Raw genomic sequence first — 14,781 nt, 5'->3', positions numbered from 1 at the left:
TATGAAATCACTTACAGTGCTTATACAAGAGCGACATAAAAACGCGACAAACAATTTTAATTTACCTTCATTAAAAATAAATAAATTATCAATATTAGGAGAAGAGCTTTAATAAGTTAATTTTTTTCATCCAATATTTAATCCAGGAGTTTCATTGTCCTCTCTGGATTGTGAAAATTAGAAGGCTACGGAGTTGAACTTCGGTAGTCTTAAACCCAAAACTAGATGATAAAATAATTTAATTGCCAACGGTTATAAAATAAAATAATTTAATTGTCGCTACGCAAATGCTCAAGCGCTTATTGAAATTCTCAGCAGTGGGCCGTAAGTCTTATGGTCAGAAGCTACCTTTAATCTATCCCATTGGTCGCAAGCAATAGATTGTAAGTTACCTTTAATCTATTCCATTTCCGCCCTAGCGATTGCTTTTAGAGAGTCGAAACTTTTGTGTACAGAGCAAACAAACGATTTCACATTATCGTTTTCCTCACATAAACAACAGTAAAATCGCAGATCTTTTGCTTGACATAGTTAAAAAAAAAAAACAGAAAAATAAAATAGTTGACTCCTATTCTATGATGCAATAACTTGGTCTGAGTTTATTTTATCGCACAGTGTATTGTACAGAATTGGTACGCTTTCAATTTTTGTCGCTGTGTGCGATATATGTATCAATTGTTTGTGCGTTTTGTTTTTCTTGTGATATATGAGTGCAATATGTGTATCTTGTGTTACGAATACTATATGTTTACCTTATGATCAGTAAACTTAGTTGGGATTTGTGAATGTGATATAAATTTATGTTAAAGTACTTAAATTAGATTTTAGATTAAATTAGAGTTTGGAATAAAATTGTTCTTTTTTTCAGGATCAGATGGAAATAACTGGCAGCATAGTCTCCTAGTTCATATTAAGTAAGTTAATTACCATTATCGTTATAAATAATTATTCCGTTATAAACAAAGTAATTTTGGATGAAATAGTAGATGATTCGAACAAAATAGGTGGAATAGTTCTAGACAAATATAAATTCAAAAATGTGATTTTTTTTTTTTAAAAATTATATAACTTAAAAACTATTCGATAGAATAAAATTTTGTATTTTGCAGTTTAAAATTGTATAGTTTACAAAGGATGTAAAAATTTGCTTACATATGTCGAGGAGTTAGGCAATTTTTTCCCCCTAACATTCTGCAGATTTAGGCATTTGTTTTATTTACCGAAGAAGTTGAAATTGGAATTAGAAATCTTTTGAGAATGTCATAATATGCTAGTAAGTCTCGAAAACATCAGTAAATTTCAAAAATTTGCTTTCGGCAAATAATTTGACTCTTAGAGAAAACTGTTTTTAAAAAATAGTGTCTAAGACAAGAAAAATAATGTACTATAGTACTATACCAAAGAAATTAATTATATACAAATTAGCCCACACTATTTGGGGACCGCAATGCGGCCCTCCCAATGTTTAAGTATGCATGCATGCATAGAATTCAAAGTACGTAAAAAAGTGTTAAAATGAAGAAATTGTTGAAAATTCAACTTCGCTCAAATTTTATATTTTGCCATGCAAAATTAAATACTTTAAAATGTTGTGAAAATTTTAGGCTATTATTAAATAAAATAAAAAATATATTCTGAAATTTTCTTTTTTCGTGGAATTATCTTGGGGTAAACGAACTTTATAATTTTGTGCAAAATTTTTTCAATTCGCTTAAAAAGTTCTCGGTGTATGGGCGAAGGACGCAAAAAGTAAAATTAGCATTAAGGGATCCAAACTTGTATTATTGCTTGTTGTATTGAAGTATTTAATTATTGCAGATTAAATTCCGTAAGGCCAAAAAGTTTAATGCTTAATTCAAGGAGAAGAAAAAAAAGAAGAAAAAGATTTGATTATAATTGAAATCTTATTCGATAAATAACGAATCCTCCCTGTCTAAAATGTAAGTTCGCGGCGCCCCTGTTTTTGCTAACATTTCATAAATTTGGTAAGCTTTGGTTATTGCAGGAAATGATTTTTTATTTTTATGAAGTGTTGGTCGTTTATTTCCAGAATATTGAATTGTTATTTGAATATCTTTATAAAGAATTTACAAGTAATACTTATGTCAGTGGAAATAGATTCCCAGGTTAGTTTTTTATTTATTTTAAAAATGCAAAACTGCACATTTAGTCTTAAAAAAAATTATTTTACGAGGAAAATCTTTGCCAATTTTGTGAAAAATCAATTTATTTGTTTCAAATTTTAGGAAACTATGCCAAGTGGGTCAAATGAAAACTTTTCTTAGCTCTGTGCTTTTTTTTTTCTCTGAACAAATCTCATTGAGATCAATTTATATTATTTTTAGAAATATCCACCCTCGTTTCTGTAGAGAAAAGATAATGCATTATATTCCATCTTCATAGACGAATGATTTCAATATTACAATTTTTATAAATTACATTTTGTAACTTAATGCCGTTTAATATTTATTCATCCCAAAATATTTAGCAATAAAATTCTAACTATGGCAATCATCTTTCATTAATACATGCTTTACTTATTCCAGAAATACTTAGTGCAAGAACTGTTTAATTTATTAATGAAAAAAAAAATTAAAAAAAATTTTTAAATTATAAGATAACACTTTCTATTTTTTTAAAATTCCCCCCTTTTTTATTTAAGAAAAGTGTTTTATTGAAAAAAAAGGAAAGTTTTTTTATATGTATATTTAGATATTTATTCTATTTGTTATATAAAGATTGTCATCTCATCGTTTCGTGCATTTTCATTTGACAGAGAAATTACATTACTGATAAGTAAAAAAACCAGGATTTTTTTATTGTATGCAGTTATTGTATGGTATTGCCTTATTATACAACATTTTTCGATCCAGATATTTAGTTAACGGTTTCCCATGGTACAGAAAATTTACCTTTTAAAAGTAAACTGTATTTACTTCTTTAATGTATTTTGTGTGAATTCAACAATCAGTCAAACAACAAATGAGCGCGTATTAACCAATAAAACACTACTTAAACATATTTTTGAACAAAAAAAAATTATTTTATTATCATTTTATTTTATTATAATTTTATTATCATTTTTTAAATAACAATCGTAAATTCACACTCCTGGAGCTGTATCTACTTAAGTTTTAAATTTATTTTGGGAGTATATTTATAAGCGAAAATAAAATCATGAATGAATATACAAATAAGCCACTTAATTGTTGTTAAAATGAAAGCTAAAAGACCTGTATAAACGTTGAAAATCGTTACATATTTCTTTATTTACGAAGTTAGTAATTTTATGTCATTTGAAAAGCGCTTTTTCATGAATACATGCTATAGTTGTCAGAAAAAAATAATTTTCTTTAAGTAAAACTTTTATTGCAATTTTACTTAAAATAATTTTTTAAAGACAGCCGAGCTATTAAATAAATAATTTTTTATTGATTTGATTTTAAATATAAAAAAGGTTTCAAAAATCATTGCTGTGTGTAAAGTTAAAAACATTCTTAACTCCCTTTTACACTTCCACGGAACCCTAGGACTCTATGGAACACCATTCGGAAACCAGTGGTCTGATCAAATCTGTACTCATAGAATAAAAACTTTTGGAATCTTTTAATTTTGTCGTAACAATCTTTTCAGAGCCGCGATGGCTCAGGGGATAGAGCATTCGCCTTCCAATGAGGCGAACCGGGTTCAAATCCCACTCGGTACGAATTACGCATCCGGCTTGCACCGACCACTGTGCTGACGTGAAATATCCTCAGTGGTAGACGGATCATGGGTTAGAGTCCCCTTTCCGTCAGGCTAACCGCGGGAGGCTCTCGTGGTCTTCCTCTCCACGTAACGCAAATGTGGGTTAGCTCCATCAAAAAGTCCTCCACGAAGGCTAATTTCTCCCAATACTCGANATATATTTAGTGGTTGACGGATCATGGGTTAGAGTCCCCTTTCCGTCAGGCTAACCGTGGGAGGGTCTCGTGGGCATCCTCTACATGTAACGCAAATGCGGGTTAGCTCGATCAAAAAGTCCTCCACGAAGACAAATTTCTCCCAATACTCGATCCAGGAATTGGGTTCAAAATTACAAGGCTACGGAGGTGAACATTAGTAGTCGTAAACCCATAGAATTGGGTCGGCTGTTCAACGACGGTTATAAAAAAAGATAAAATAAAAATCTTTTTACCGTCACGAAACTACTAACGATAGCAAAGCAATCGTGAAGATTGCTTAACGAAGCGAGCAGGAGTTGTAGTGAAAGCCCCTTAATTATTACTGTTATTACAGTAATTTTAAATTTATTTTTTGTTTATTACATTTCAGCTTATCTCATTTTTTGACTGCTAAATTTCACCGTCTTTGATGCACTCATTTTTATTTAGCAAGTTTCTAAGCACCCATTGAATATACTGAACTTCCTTTTTCGGCATTTATATCCTCGATCAACTTATTACCTCTAAGTCATTGTTATCATTGACCAGCATTACATTTCCCAGTTGAACTACACAATGACTTTTTTCCAAGAGAGTTCCATAATAATAACTTCACACAACATCTGATGATGGAAGAAGTCTTGTCCTTCATACCCCTTGATGAGAAAAGTAGAAGAATCACCCTAGATATCAATCAACCAATCTTGTTAGTCAGGTTTTTGTTATCAATAAAGAGAGGAAAGGATCATTTCATTCTCTCTCATTTTTTTTTCCAAGTTAGCGTCCATTATTATATATAATGCGTTTGTTGCTGATCCCGATGTATTAATCCAGCGGTTCCACATTTCTTCTTCTTCTTCTTTTTTTTTTTTTTTTTTTTTTTTTTTTTTTTTTTTTTTTTTNTTTTTTTTTTTTTTTTTTTTTTTTTTTTTTTTTTTTTTTTTTTTTTGGCCGTTAAACCCTAAGTGATAGACCATGGGTTTCCAACTTACATGAGGCCTGGGGCCGCAATTGAAAACACCAGTCAAATGGCGGGCCACAACTTTATCAAAATTTTATATAGGACTCTTTTATGTTTGAAGGAACATTAATTATTACTGTCAGATTTTTATTTAAGTTCATTTACAATTTCAAACATATTTTTTTAAAAAAAATTTTCATTGTGTTCATTAATGCCAGTCTTTAAAATTAGGTTTAAAGTCTCAAAAAAAAATTTTTTTTTTGGTGATAAATTAAGTTTATTTACAATTTTGAACATATTATTCAAAAAGAAATTTCATTATGTTCATCAATGCCAGTCTTTAAAGTTAGGTTTAACCAGGGGTCTGTCCAGACATTTTGTGAAAGGTCCGTTTTTCGTGAAATTGTGAAAAAATTATTCACATTTTTTCAACCAGGGTCCGCTTTTATGAATTTGTGCAAATAGGGTCCGTTATTGCAAAAAAAAACTTTTTCAAGGAGTTTTTAAATTGTAAAGACATACAAGATTATGCTCAACACTGTAAAATTATAATTAAAAAAATTAAATTTTAAAAAATAAACAACAATTGCTGCTTCTAAATTAGAGATGCAACATACAAATATTTGGTATTTAGCCTATACTGCTGAACGCAGAATATTAATTTCGGACGAATAATGGAAGAATCGTCTGCCGAAGACAAAACTTAATTCGTTTACATCCATCTTTCTTGTTTTCTGCCCTGGAAAGGGTTTATTCGATTAACAAAATAATAATGAAAATTAACAAATTTGTGAAGGGTCCGATTAAAAGAAAAATCATTTTGTGAACGGTCCGTTTTTAAGTTAAAATATTTTGTGAAGGGTCCGTTTTCAAGTTAAAGTATTTTGTGAAGGGTCCGTTTTTATGAAAAGATATTTTGTGAAGGGTCCGTTAACGGACCCAAATTTCTTCTAAACAGACCCCTGGTTTAACGTCTGACATTTTCTTTCAGATGTCTGAAACGGCATTTGGTCTGGCTCAGAATTTGGTTTTGGTGTATGGATTAGCTGAAAATGAATCAAATAAGTTTCATGCTTTAAATTGAAATAAAAAACGAATAAAAAAGTACTGCTATAAAGGTTGAGAATGGTTATCAGATAAACGTTGTAGTAGAATTTCGTTTTTATTTTGGATTGAAACATTTTAATTAAAAATTCTATTTCAAATGTTCAAAAATACATATCCTTTTGAGTATGGATTCAATCTATTGCTTTTTTTTTATTCTCTAGCATTAACGTATATAATTTCAAAGAATAACTAAATTATTAAATAAGTAAATAATGTATTAATGATGGAATATAAATATAATTAGTTTTAAAAATACATAATTAGTAAAATAAAGCCCCAACTTTCGGAACCCCTGTAACTTTCCTGCGGAACCAAAGGGTGTTGCGGAACCCAAGGGTTCCGCAACACCCTTTGGGGACCGCTCTCTTAATAAATGTGTTTTAAGTATATTTCATTGAAAATAATACCTTCATTTTATAAAACTTTTTCTACTTGTCCTAAAATGGATTAAGAGGTCGCTGTACCATTCATGGCGTATTCTGTTTAATGTCCATTTATATTTTAAAGCGTTGAGATAAGTGTTTTCAAGTAAAGCTAGTTTAAACCCTGAAGTTTCAAATGTTGAAAAGAATTTTTACATCGGGTTCACGCCAGCAATGAAAATTTAGAGGTTCAATAGGACCACCTAGGTATAAATTTAGTGGTCCAAAAACTTAATATGGTTGACAAACTGGAGAAAAAAAATCTTTTTTTTTTGTTAAGGTTATGAAAATTCCAAACTTATTTCTAGGCCACAAATTTGTCGCCTATGCTTATGATTTTAGTGACATTTGTAGAACATTGGGCGACAATTGTCGCCAATTGGCATGAACCCTGTGTTTATAAAATATCTGAATGCAAACGAAATCATTGCAGGATTACTTCCCCACTGCGCAATCCCAAGTAATCCTGTAATAAATTTGTTTGCATTTTGATATTTTTTTTTAAAAAATTCAGCACTTGAAATTTCATAGTTAACTGCCATACTCGTATAATATACACGAACGCGTGTCGTGTATATGATACGACACGCGTTCATGGAATGTCGCTCGTGGAAAATTTGTCACCATAGCCGAAAATGTTTTACTATTAACTATAAAAGAAAAAAAAAATCGCCTTTTAAAAAAATAAGTTTGTCTTTTTCGAATTCCCGACAAGAAAAAAAGAATAATAAAAGATTCATTTTTACGCTTTTTCCTACCAATGCAAACGCGATTTAAAATTACATTCACATGATTTAAAATCACACATCGTGATTTTCATTTACCCGATTTAAAATCGCACGCATCGTGTTTTGTATTTTCTGATTTTGTATAAAATCCTATTATTTAAAGGATTCGGATTAAAGTAACCTAAAAATTGTGTATGGAAATACGTATTCATGCGATTTTAAAATTAAACATCGATATGTGTATTCAAGCGATGTTAAAATATCGAGATTCTTATTCATGGGATTTTAAAATCAAACATCGATTTGTATCAACGTTATTATAAATTCATATATCGAGGTTCGCATTAACTCAATTTTAAAATCAAATATTTTGCCTGTCATATTGTGGGATTTTTATTTTCAGCTTTTTTGGTTTTTTAACAAACTCACCTCTGTGGTCAAATTTGATAAAAATTAAACATTTCGAAACAGAAAAAAAATTATCTGATTTTCAAACAAATTTCACCGAAATGAAACGAAAGGGTTGAAGCTAGTTACAAGAGTTATTCAAAAAGTTTTTTATATGAGATTTTCTGTTCGCAAAAGTTTTTCATTTTATCGAAGTCTGGTTTACTTAATGTTTACACTTTTTCTGTTCTTTGAATTATAAATTGATTATATGGATGGAAGAAAATTTACCATGAACGGTTTCTTCCGCTATGCAGCGACCTTTTAACCCTTTGGCGCACAATATTTATTAAACACATTTTACTATTTTGTTTTAGTATAAAGTAAATGAAAATACAGTCAAACCCCGCTATAGTGAACCTTCAAGGGACCGAAATTTCGGTTCACTATAACCGGGAGTTCACTATATCCGTTACGCAGGCAATTTCACTAATAGTACCCAAACTCCTCCCTTTTATTACATTATATTCATATAAATGACTGAAAAATATTATGCAGTAGCAAAAAATGTGTTATTTTTCATCACTCTTCGTCTTGCGTACAAATAAAAATTAGTAATCTTTAGCTGATGAATTTCTATTATTCCGCTTTTTGAACCTGTCTAACCTGCCATTCGAGCACATAAAAGTAGTTTCTATAGATGGTTTCAAAAATCGGTATATCTATTTATTTTGAAGTAGAAATTTCAAAATTATTACAAAGAAAATGGGGNATATGTATTTATTTTGAAGTAGAAATTTCAAAATTATTACAAAGAAAATGGATTGGAAATCAGTCGAAGACAGAAAAAAGTTCATTATATCCAACTTCCTCACTTATTTGTTTCACTATATCCACTAATAATAACATTATACGTGTATAGCAAGGCACGGGACCGAGCATTTCGTTCACTATATCCGGGAGTTCACTATAGCGGGGTTTGACTGTATCATATTTGGCATTTTAATAATTTATTGTTATGAAATACAACATGAAACACCGGTGAATTTTTCTGCGTTAAAAGTAAAATCTTCCGAACATGGTTCATTTACAAATAATTATTTTTCAAATTTTCATTTATTTGCGGTTATTTATATCTAATAAAAGCATTCATCAATTATTGAAATTTCTTTAATTTACGAAATCAATTATTGATAAATTTTTGAATATAAAAGAGAAGAAAAAATTAAAACTACTTTTTTTTATTATATATTTTAGTGCAAATATAATTACGATAATCTAAAAGATTTTTTTAGTAATTATTCGACTGTTAAAAAATACCACAGCTGTTAAAAAAAAACAAAAATAGTGAGTTAAAAAATACCAAAAATACATTTTTGCTTGTAATTAGTGTCCGAAAAAAATATGCAAAGGAGGCATGAGTGTCTTATCTCCGTCAAAGATGAGATTTATCAATATTTATCGCTTGATGAGATTTATCACTACAGTCGAACTCGTTTATAACGAGCTCGGATTTAACGAGAACTCGGATTTACCGAGGGAAACGAGAATATTGGGTTGGATCAATGTTAAGTCTATGGAACAGAAGTCGCTTTTAACGAGCAAGACCCGGTTTTAGCGAGCAATATTTTTCTGTCTGACAATCTTTTTTCTCATCTTTCTAGCCTGTCTTATCTTTTTTTTAAAATGATAAGAAAGGTGTGAAATCAAAAAAAAAAAAAAACCGCGAACTGAAATTTAATTGCCCTTATCGCTTTAATCTTATGCAGGTTGGGAAGGTTAGTTGTCATTAAATTAAAAAAAGTATTTAATTAAATTAATTAATGTAATTAAGGTAAGTAAATATCAATTAAATTTTAAGTAAACTCTATCATTTGACCTCCCAAGCCCCCCTCCCTCTTCTGGTTGCACGCCTGCCTTAAGGATCCGTTTATTACGAGCACTCGGATTTAACGAGTACAATGTTACGGTCCCTTTGTGCTCGTTATAAACGAGTTCGACTGTATTTTCCGGCAAAAATTTCACCCAGATGAAAAAAGACTCATCAACTAAAGCAGTGTTTCCCAAACTTATGACTTTTGCGTACCCTTTCTAAATTTTTCGTAACGCTGTGTACCACTAATAAAAAATGAATGTATTTTTTTACTATAAAAAAATTGTTCAAAAGAAAAAATCACAACTGGCTGTTGACAGCACTAATTATTAACTGTTAACTCTGTAAAAAATAGCCAATAGAAAAATACTTAATCGTAAATTTTCATGGCAAGCTTTGTTTTTAAATAAAAGTTTTTGAAATTTTATTGCAAGATATTTCGCATAAGAATGTGTACCCCAGCTAAACTGTTCCCGTACCCCTGGGGGTACGCGTACCACACTTTTGGGAAACACTGTACTAAAGCAAGGTTGTGACGTTGGGTCGAGAAACTCAAGTTCTTTTGCAAGACTAGAATTCCAGTTTGTTAAAAGCTTAAGTTATAAGATGAAAATAGGTTTTTGATCTAATGAAAATTATTTTGTCCAACACTTAGAATTTTGTGAGGTTAAATATTACTCAAATGGTGGTTTTAATTACAACTTATCTCGAACTTAATTAATCACATTTTAACGCTTTTGGGCCCTTGTTAGATTGTATTATTATGTTAATACATAAATTATTAATAAGTTTTTTTTCCTTCATAAATTCCAAAACCAAATTTGTTTAGATATACTGAAAACTCAATGAAAAAGGTATGCAAATTAATATACTGTATCATATCTTATGCTGTATCATTTGTAATAGTTTTCGTGTTCATGAATACTCACTAAACAAATATGTTGTAATACGACGTTTTCATGTGCACGAGTATGCACGTGATACGAGGGTTGCTATTTATATTTCTGGCCTAATAATGAAAAAACAAATATGTAGGATCGAAATTGGTTTTATTGTTTTTCAAAATATTCTCCATGATGATCAATACACTTTTGCATGCGTTTGAACCAATTTTCAAAGCACTTTTTCCAGTCCGATTGAGGTAACTCCAAAACATGCGTTTTGAATGCATCAACCGCTTCTTCGGGGGTCGAAAATCGTTGTCCACGTAATTTATTTTTGATGTGTGGGAATAAGAAGAAGTCATTGGGTGCCAAATCAGGGCTGTACGGCGGATGACCCATCAGTTCGATCTTTCGCTCCGTCAGAAATGCCTTTGTTTGAGTCGATGTGTGAGAGCTCGCATTGTCATGATGAAGAATGATTCGCCTGTTCTTCTGCTTTTTTCGAATTTCTCCGATGACTTCTGGCAAACAAATGGTCGTGTACCATTCAGAATTGACCGTCCTGCGTTGCTCTAACGCCACTGTTGCCACATGACCGTTAATGCCGAAGAAACAGGCAATCATTTGTTTCGATGTGCTTCTTCCTCGAACAACTTTTGTTGGTTTTGCCTCGTCTTGGAAGACCCATACAGTTGATTGCTGTTTTGTTTCCGGCTCATATGCATAGATCCATGATTCGTCACCTGTGTAGATGTTATACACAGCCTTTGATGTACCTTGAACGTATTTTTCCAACATTTCCTTGCACCAATCGACACGAGCCTTTTTTTGAGCGTTTGTCAGATTATGCGGGATCCAACGCGAACAAATTTTTTTTACGCTCAAATGTTCATGCAATATTTTATTGATGCTAGTCATACTAATGTCCAAAGACGCCTCTATCTCACGGTATGTCACATGACGATCTTGCTTTATCAGTTCACGCACAGCATCGATCTTTTCTGGCACAACAACGGATTTTGGACGACCTGCACGGGATTCGTCCTGGATCGAACATCGACCACGATTAAATTCGTTATACCAATTTTTTACAGTGCTGTAGGATGGCGCTTTATCGCTGAATAAAGAATTAAGTTCATCGAAGCACTCTTGTCTTGACAATCCACGTCGAAAGTTATGAAAAATAATGGCACGAAAATGTTCACGATTCAATTCCATTTTTTGAAAGAGAAGAACTTTTCAATTTACTGTCAACAACACCAATGAAGCTATAATGGTAAATCGTCTGCGGAATTTAAGTTTAAAAATATCAAACTTTCGATTAAAATCGTCTGCGGTCGCCTAGCAACACTTACTTTTGCCAAGGCCAGAAATATAAATAGCAACCCTCGTATATTGTTATCCAGCTCTTCATCCTATAATGTTTTATTTATTTATTTATTTTTTATTATATATAACCGCAGTTAAACAGCCCACCCAATTTTATGAGTTTGCTAATGTTCAACTCCGTAGCCTTGTAATTTTGAACCCATTCCAGAAGACTAGGGAACTCTTTGATCGAGTATTGGGATAAATTTGCCTTCGTGGAGGACTTTTTGATGGATCTAACACGCATTTGCGTTACATGGAGAGGAAGACCACCAAAACCTCCCACGGTAAGCCGGACGGCAGGGGACTCTTCTAACCCATGATCCGTCTACCACTGAGGATATTTCACCTCAGCACTGTGGTCGATGCAAGCTGGATGCGGAATTCGTATTGACTGGGATTCGAACCTGGTTCGCCTCATTGGAAGGCAAACGCTCTATCTCCTGAGCCATCGCAATTCCCTATAATAGTTATGCACAATCTCAATATTTTGTGCAAGTATATTTTCTTAAAATTAAATTCTACAATTGCTATGTTAAACACCTTTATCTCCGATCACGCACAAAAAAAAAAGAAATATTTAATTTGAAATAATTCTTATATTCTTATTATAATTTTTATTTGAAACAATAATATTAATATTTTTCTTGAATTGGATACTTGCAACTAATGAGATGGTTGTGTCTAATCACGTGGTTATGCATTTTATGTTAACTTTAAAACTTTTAAACTTGGATTTATTATCACTCAGAATCGATTTTCGGATCAGATATAATTGGATACCTACAAGTGACGTCACGCGTGTAGTCTACTAAAAAAAACTTTTTTTAGACTAACTGGGTTTAAATGTTTTTTTTCTTTTTCATTTTAATCAAAAAGCGTGGATATAAAATAAAAATTTACTTTTGTAGATCATATATGTTAAGTTTAAAAATGTCAAGTACTAGAAAAAAAATTTGCATAAAACGTAACGTATAGTAACATTTCATCTATATTTGTAATTTTTTTTTAAAAAAAATTAAACTTTCTTTTTTTACCCAAGAATATGAAACTTTAAGCTTATTACGGAAAACTGAAACATTTTTCAGTTAGACTATTAAGTTTTTTGGTTTAGTGTAATAGAAATCGGGGAAGGTCGCAGTTGAGATGGGCGGAGTCAGATTTTCATGCAATTAATGAAAAGAATTGAAAATCAAAGATAATTCGAAAATCGTTATGGAGAAATCTTCAGAAGAAGACAGTGGCCCACATTTGGCTGTCTGGCCAACTATAATGATGATGATGGTATATTGTAAGTGACCACAGTGACAGTTCCTTATCAGCTTGAAATTTTAAATTTCGATATAAAGCTTTTCATCATTTGATATTTTCCTCATTTGGAAAATAACAAAAATAAATTTAAAATACATTTATATATATTTTTTTAAATAAATATTAAATTCATTTGTTATTTCTGACACAGTGAAAATCTCAAAAATATTTCCTCGTTGTTTTGTAAAATTTTAATATCTAAAAAACATGACTAACATTGAGAGGAAAAAAGTGTGTGAAATGTTATGACAAGTGTCAGTAATTGACGACATTGAAGTTATCTAATTCAAAAGAAATTTTTAAAAAATTCCTCGCATCCTCCCTTTCCCCCTAAAAAAATAAACAAGATTAGAATAATAATAACAGACGTTCAAACTCAGAACTCTATCGGGCTTTTAGAGAGCCTGATGTTGTCAAGTATGTAAAAATCCAAAGAATTAAATGGGCTGGTCACATCATTCGAATGAACAGAGAGCGTTCGACAAACATAATCTTTTTGGCTCAGCCCATCGAATCAAGGCCCAGAGGTCGACCAAAGCTGAGATGGGCCGACTGCGTGGAAAGAGACTTTTCAGTCTTAAAAGTCTCAAACTGGAAGACAACTGCCAGGCGGAGGCAGGTAAGGAGGAAGTTGATTTAGAAGGCCAGGGCCCACCCGTGGCTGTCGTGCCATTGAGGAAGGACGGAATAATAATAATAATAAATAAACCCAGTTTTTGTCAAACTACCACTGTATTTTTCCCATTTGTTATTTTGTGTTTGTGAAGATGCTTAATGAAGATTTAATAAATTTGGTTGAAAAATATTCCTCACTAGAATAATTTTTAAACAATACCCCTATTTAAAAAAGATCATTTTAAATATGAGAAAATATTTCATAAAAAATTCCTCTTATAAGATTTTAAAACTTGTGATATTCAGAATGAAAATTCCATGAATCCCCCCCCCCCTTGATACCATGAATCTAAAAACTGATATATCATTGGAATTCATTTAATTACTTTCAATCTGTACGTTCCGTTTAATCTGTAAAAAAAATCACCAAATGGCTGCACTTTGCTCGAATCTTGTGCATCAATTAAATTTCGACCAATGCCAAAATTATTTCTTCCTCAGTTACATCATTGATATCTGGAAATCTTGTTTTATTCATACGAATGCCAAATCCCTTGTTGGCGACCTTAATTTAATTCCTCACTACCTCGCCATAGCGCATAGAACTCATTTCACCCTTATTTGCTCCCTCAGTGGCCTGATCGTTAAGACTAGGACTGGGCGATATAAGAAATTTTATATCGTGATGCATCGTCAGTTTTGCATCGCGATATAGTATTTTTGAAATTCATTTACTTGTAAGGCGCAGAAAATCGGATTTCTTTCAAAACTTCATACTCAGATTGATTTAAATCAATTTATGAATTTGATGTTTATGTTTTACTTAAGTAACATGTTAATGTTATATTTTCTAAAAATTATCGCGCAAATAACGAAAGATTTCTTAGTTTAAAAATAAATAATGAAACAATAAATAAAATTGAAATTTATCAATATATTTAGCTAACAATATAGAAGGAAAATTTAAAAAATAAGTTCGTTAAAAATTATTTGTATGCTTAAAACAAAGAGCTAAATAAATTAAACAAAAAAAAACACTTTTAAAACAACACTATTTTTTATCGTTATTATTTCACATGAATAATAAAGTTAAATTGAATAATTACCGAATTCTGAACGAAAAAACAAAGTAAGGTTTAATTTCTTAAAAATAAAAACAAAAGAATTATGATATTCGATAATATATTCAACTGACAATATTG

General features: G+C 31.1%; 1 protein-coding gene across 5 annotated transcripts in view; it reads left to right on the top strand.

Annotated features, from left to right (window-relative positions):
- Positions 1–14,781, top strand: part of LOC110283197 (beta-1,3-galactosyltransferase 1) — a 116,386-nt gene that overhangs the window by 18,087 nt on the left and 83,518 nt on the right. For 2 of the 5 annotated variants that reach the window (XM_021148001.3, XM_043042892.2), the window contains exon 2: positions 869–914. The gene's annotated coding sequence lies outside the window, so the exon portion shown is untranslated. Of the gene's footprint in view, positions 1–430; positions 788–868; positions 915–14,781 lie in introns of those variants that run through there. The other 3 variants (XM_071180613.1, XM_071180614.1, XM_043042893.2) reach the window with 3 other exon arrangements.

This window comes from Parasteatoda tepidariorum, chromosome 5 (genome assembly GCF_043381705.1).
Source record: "Parasteatoda tepidariorum isolate YZ-2023 chromosome 5, CAS_Ptep_4.0, whole genome shotgun sequence".
Taxonomy (NCBI): domain Eukaryota; kingdom Metazoa; phylum Arthropoda; class Arachnida; order Araneae; family Theridiidae; genus Parasteatoda; species Parasteatoda tepidariorum.
The sequence above is the reverse complement of the archived record's forward strand: the minus strand, read 5'-3'. Positions and strand labels throughout refer to the sequence as shown.